The sequence below is a fragment of the Protomyctophum bolini genome (genome assembly GCF_963924005.1).
Source record: "Protomyctophum bolini genome assembly, chromosome: 11".
Taxonomy (NCBI): domain Eukaryota; kingdom Metazoa; phylum Chordata; class Actinopteri; order Myctophiformes; family Myctophidae; genus Protomyctophum; species Protomyctophum bolini.
This window is the reverse complement of record NC_137872.1, coordinates 10,217,430-10,223,087: the sequence shown is the minus strand read 5'-3', so window position 1 is coordinate 10,223,087 and position 5,658 is coordinate 10,217,430. Positions and strand designations below refer to the sequence as shown.

Here is a 5,658-nt window from a genome sequence, read left to right as displayed (position 1 = left end):
CATGCTGTTTTCGTGCTCAGACCGAGGCAGCCACCCAGCCAGCCACACACATAAGAGAGTACAGGGAGTGGTTGCACCACTCAAAAAGTAGTCTTTAATGGAGGTGTTTCAATTCTAAGGGTTTTTGATGCCCAATACAATAGTCCGACACCCTACCCCAAATCTTAACTTAACCAGCCACACATGTGTCTTAACCGGCCATAGCCTCGCATTGTTGCGCCAGGCTAAACCGGCCACACATGTCTTAACCGGCCACGCATGTGTTTTAACCGGCCACACATGTGTTTTAACCGGCCATAGCCTCGCATTGTTGCGCCAGGCTAAACCGGCCACACATGTCTTAACCGGCCACGCATGTCGGAGCCATGCATGTGTCCTAACCGGCAACGGGTGGGGGCTGCCCGATCTCCCGTTAGTTCGACCATGCATTAAATTTGGCGAATATGCGCTGCTCCCGTGCTTTGTGGTTAGGGTTAGGTTAGGTTCTGGTTTGAGACAGGGTTAGTAAGGTTAGTAATGGCCATGCCGCCCCACGCATGTCGGACCAACGCATGCGCCCCTGGTCGGGGAGCATGGGCTCAAGGATGACACAATGTTGGCAGTTTAAGGGTTTATATAAAGTTGGTTGGTGTTGCACAGACACACATGGACGATTGTATGAATGAATGTTATTTCGTCAAGAACGCATGTGAACTGCATGTGGACTGCACAGTGCACAACTGGGGTCCTTTTGCACTACTAAGGAATGCCCAAACAGAAGCCTGAACTAAAAGGAAAACTGGTCTATACTATAGTTAGTACTTCCTGAAATAAGCCTACACTAAATAGAATAAGGCAAAAAGCTATGGGGAATTGTGTGAGGAAAACAATATCCTATCAGTCTCTTGGCGATCTTCATCGCGCTCCGGAACGACAAGCAGCATTACGAGTGTTGACCGGAGGTAAGTCTGCCATGGCCTGTATGGTCGGCCAGCTCCATGCTATACAGTAGGATTCTTGGATTATATGAAATCGGGGCCCCACCTCTTATTGGGCCCCCTTCGCAGTTTGCGTGCATGCACATATGCCTGCTAATTAATTCATTCTTATTTTTGCCCTCTAAATATTCGGTCGGGTGTCTTATAGCACGATTTCACGCTGTAATGTTGACCTGCATAGTCAGTTCTGTTCATCACTCACCGTTTGTCTTTATATTATGTTTGTGTGCTAAAATGAGTACTTGAAGTTCACTTAGTAGGCTACTGTACATTCACGTCATCAATGTCATAGCAAGACAGATCGGAGCTAACAGCAACCAGTTGACTTAACATGACAAGCCATGGCCCATGACCAATATCTTTCTTTATCAATAAGCTATAATGATTATAACATTGGCACAGCGGCCAAGTAACTAGTACATGAAATATATTATATTTCTTATCAATATATAATGCATGATTATACCATTGGCATTGGAACGGCGGCCAGGATCTGTACATGAAGATTAGACTACTCACCATGCATGTCAGTTGAGTTCTTGATGTCCCTCCTAACAACTCAATTTATTATCATCATTTATTTTCCGGTCAAGTATCCTGTTTATATTGTCTCAAGTTTTTAATTAGTTGTTTTCCAACTAAGATCTAAATATGTATCAGTCAGGGAGTTAAGTTAATTCACATGAGGTGGTAAAGACAGTCTAGTTATGTTTTTAAACGGTTCATTATTTCTCTTACAATGCATCAATCTCTGCCCATCAACACACTACCTGAAATCCATTTCACTTCCTCACTTCAACGGGAAACAATACATGCCCAAATGTATCGCTTAATAATGAATTGCATTTTTATAGCACTTTTCCAAGCGCTCAAAGCATTTCACAATGGTTCATTCATACATTGGGAGGTGAAGCGGCAAACATTCGACGGCAGTGTCCTGATGTCCTCACTTCCCACATCAATGGTGGCAAGCTCGCACCAACCAACTCATTGGAGGCAATTTGGGTTTCAGTGTCTTGCCCAAAGACACTTCTACATGTGGACAGGAAGAGTCGGGATTCGGTCGGACCAAACTATATTGTGTGGGATACACGCCGAGGGGACAAATAAATCAAATCAAATAAACCACACACGTCGACTGCAGTGCTACGGCTGGAGTTGGGTTGGGTTCAGCCAAAACGTCTACTGGGATACCGGCGTCAGCTGGAAGGCTGGTGTAGGGTGTGGCTCAAACGTCGACTGGGAGGCTGGCGTCGGCTGCGGCTGGTATACGCCATCTGCGGTAAAGCTGGCAGCACGGCTGTGGTGAAACAGGCTGCTGCTGCTGGTATACCGGCTGCTCTGAAGCCGGTAACGACGGCATCTGGTACAGTACACCGGCTGCGGTGAAGGTGGCTGCTGGTATGCCAGCCCTGGTGAAGCTGGCATAGGATGCTGCTGGTACACTAGCTATACGGTGAAGCTGGCACAGGGTGCTGCTGGTACGCCAGCTGTGGTGGAGCTGACCCAGGATGCTGCTGGTACATTGGGTGCTGCTGGTGCGTTGGACCCAAGGTGCCATCAATGCATGTGCTTATAGTAGGATACACAAATCGCTGAGGGGTCTGGTCCATACTGCCCGCTGGGACACCATGGCACAGCTGAATACTGGTCTGCATTCGAGGCAATCGTGCACGGTAATCGGGGTGTCCCCTTGCACTCCCATCTGAATGGCGGTGTATATAGGGACTGGCAGTAAGGAATGAGGAAGGTTGACCTTATACGTTAGTAGATGGGATGGGATCTGACGTATCCTTCTTGAATCATTCTCTTGTGTCATCTCACCGTGGTGAGTGGAGCATCTAGGCTCGAAGTAGCCTAGAATGTGAAAAATGTGTTGGCCTTTAATGGAGGCGTTTCATTTCTTATTAGGGTTTTTTATGCTATGCCCACCACAGGGACAGGGAGCATGGGCTCCAATTTGACACAATGTTGGCAGTTTAAGGGTTTATATAAAGTTTGTTGCACAGACAGACATGGATGAATTTATGAATGAATGTTATTCCCTCAATAATGCATGTGGACTGCACATTGCACAACTGGAACTATAGGAATGCCCAAACAGAAGCCTGAACTAAAAGGAAAACTCTTTCTTAAAGGAACTAGTACTGTGCCTGAAATAGGCATGCACTAAATAGAATAAGGCAAAAATAAAAGTACCGGCTATGGGGAATTGTGTACAATTAGGTTGGTAGGCTGTGTACTGTGTTGGGGTCATGAGTCGTACTGTAACGGTAGGCAGACGTCAAGGATAAGAGAGACCATTATGAGATAAGCATAACTCTACCCAAAGTTTTCAAAAGAGTTCTCTCTGTTAAAGTACATTTAATCTAATGAAACCACATTGTGAAATGTTGAGTGTGCTTTGCTTGTCCTTGTGCTTTGCATGGGCCCTGTAGGCCTACCCTACATTTGCACATGTTTTTGTCCTCTGCATTTTAACCCATCGTGATATCGTAACGATTAGTAGCATTAGTGGGCAATTTGTTGAACAGCACCTATAGGGAGCATTGCAGTCGGAGTTCAGTGTCTTCCTCAAGGACACTCCGTCCCAGTCTGGACACCAGAACATTCTATCACTCACTCTCTCTCTCTCTCTCTCTCTCTCTCTCTCTCTCTCACACACACACACACACACACACACACACACGCACACGCACATGCACGTGCACACGCACGTGCACATGCATACACACATGCACACTCTCTCTCTCTCTCTCTCTCTCTCTCTCTGTGGTCCGTCTCGGTGTCTCTCTGTCTCTGTCTCGGTGTCTCTCTCTCTCTCTCTTCTCTCTCTCTCTCTCTCTCTCGACTCCTCCCGCCTTTGCATCAGCATTAACATCAGCTCGCCTTGAGACGCGAGCGCCGGATAGAGGGTCTCAGGCGGTGCATGGGGAAGAAGGGAACAAGTAGTCGGGTCGAACCGACCGAATTATGTTCCAGCGCAGCCATGACTTGTTCGGCGTCAGACAGCGAGAAGATCGTGATAAACTGCGGCGGTGTTCGACATGAGACCTACCGGAGCACCCTGAAGACGCTGCCCGGCACGCGCCTCTCCTGGCTGACCGAGCCCGACGCCTTCAGCAACTTCGACTACAACCCGCAGTCCGACGAGTTCTTCTTCGACCGACACACCCGGCCACCTTCTCGTTCATTCTCAACTACTACCGCACCGGCAAGCTCCACTGCCCCGGCAATGTGTGCGGGCCGCTCTTCGAGGACGAGCTCGCCTTCTGGGGCATCGACGAGACGGACGTGGAGGCGTGCTGCTGGATGAACTACCGGCAGCACCGCGACGCGGAGGAAGCCCTGGACAGCTTCGAGTCGCCCGAGCCTGACGACGAGGACGACGAGGACGGCGACCTGAAGCGCCTGTGCATGGGGGAGGACGGGAAGAAACCCAACCGGTGGTCCGTCTGGCAGCCCTACATGTGGTCACTGTTCGAAGACCCCTACTCGTCCAAAAATGCCAGGGTGAGCTCATGGTTCCGGTTCTGTTCTGTTCTGTCCCCTCCAGTCCTCACCAGGACCCCCCCAAAACCACTCCACGTACTTCTCTCTTTCACAATTCACATACACATCTCCCCACACGTACACGCACGTGCAAACACACGTTTTCTTTTTTTTTTGGCACTGCAGGCACATTTTGGACACTGCGCATTGTTGCGCGTAAAGTTTGTCGCTGTTCAGGGGAACGCGGGACGTTCAGGGGGATTTGGTTATGAGATGTTATAGAATAGAAAACATCAACAGAAATTAAAAGAGCATCAACATAGGCTACAGATTATAGCCATAACAGATTTGTTGTTTTCTGTATGCAGTCGCATAAATGGATGGATGGATGGCTGGATGCATCATTATATTCCAGCAGCATGTGCTGTTCTGTCCCATGATTCTGCGGCATGCAGTGGCTCAGGGGTAGAGTGGCCGGTAGAGCAGCCAGCCGGATCGAAATGGCAAGGTTAACAGTTCGATCCCAGGCTCCTCCAGAGTCAGTGTCAAAGTGTCCTTGAGCAAGACCCTGAACCACCAATTGCTCCCAATGAGCGTTGCCATCGGTGTATATGAATGGCCGGTGAATGTAATGCACAATCTATGGCCCAAAGGGATTTTGGTTTAAAAAAGCGCCACTTAAATAAACAACCTGTCCTGGCTCTCACACACACACACACACACACACACACACACACACAGACACACACACATCTTCGTCTCTGTCTTCCTCACTTGCTCATTTCTACGCATTACCCTACTACAGTAGTTGTCAATGTGCCTGTATAATTTACTGCATAGTGCACCCCTCGGTCATCCTCTCCTCAGTCTCCTGTCAGCCCCCCTGTCCTGTCCTGTCCTGTCCTGTCCTGTCCTGCCTGCCCTGCCCTGCCCTGCCCTGCCCTGCCCTGCCCTGCCCTGTCCTGTCCTGTTCGGTCCTCTCCTCTCCTCTCCTCTTCGGTCGGTTCCTCTCCTCTCCTCCTGTCCTGTCCTGTCCTGTCCTGTCCTCTCCCCTCCTCTCCTCTCCTGTCCTCCCCTCTTCTATTTCCCACGCTTGATTAACCGTCGCTGTTCCCGTTGTCATCCTGTGTAGAACTCTTGCTGTCAGTGTGCGGAGCCGTCCGACCAGATTAGTGCATTATCTCACCTC

General features: G+C 49.3%; 1 pseudogene across 1 annotated transcript in view; it reads left to right on the top strand.

The window, feature by feature from the left end:
• The first annotated feature begins 3,886 nt into the window (after positions 1-3,886).
• LOC308324794 (voltage-gated potassium channel KCNC1-like) overlaps positions 3,887-5,658 on the top strand; it is a 72,123-nt pseudogene continuing 70,351 nt past the window's right edge. Inside the window, exon 1 of the transcript XR_013966222.1 lies at positions 3,887-4,490. The product of XR_013966222.1 is annotated as a voltage-gated potassium channel KCNC1-like (transcript). The remainder of the gene's footprint in view (positions 4,491-5,658) is intronic.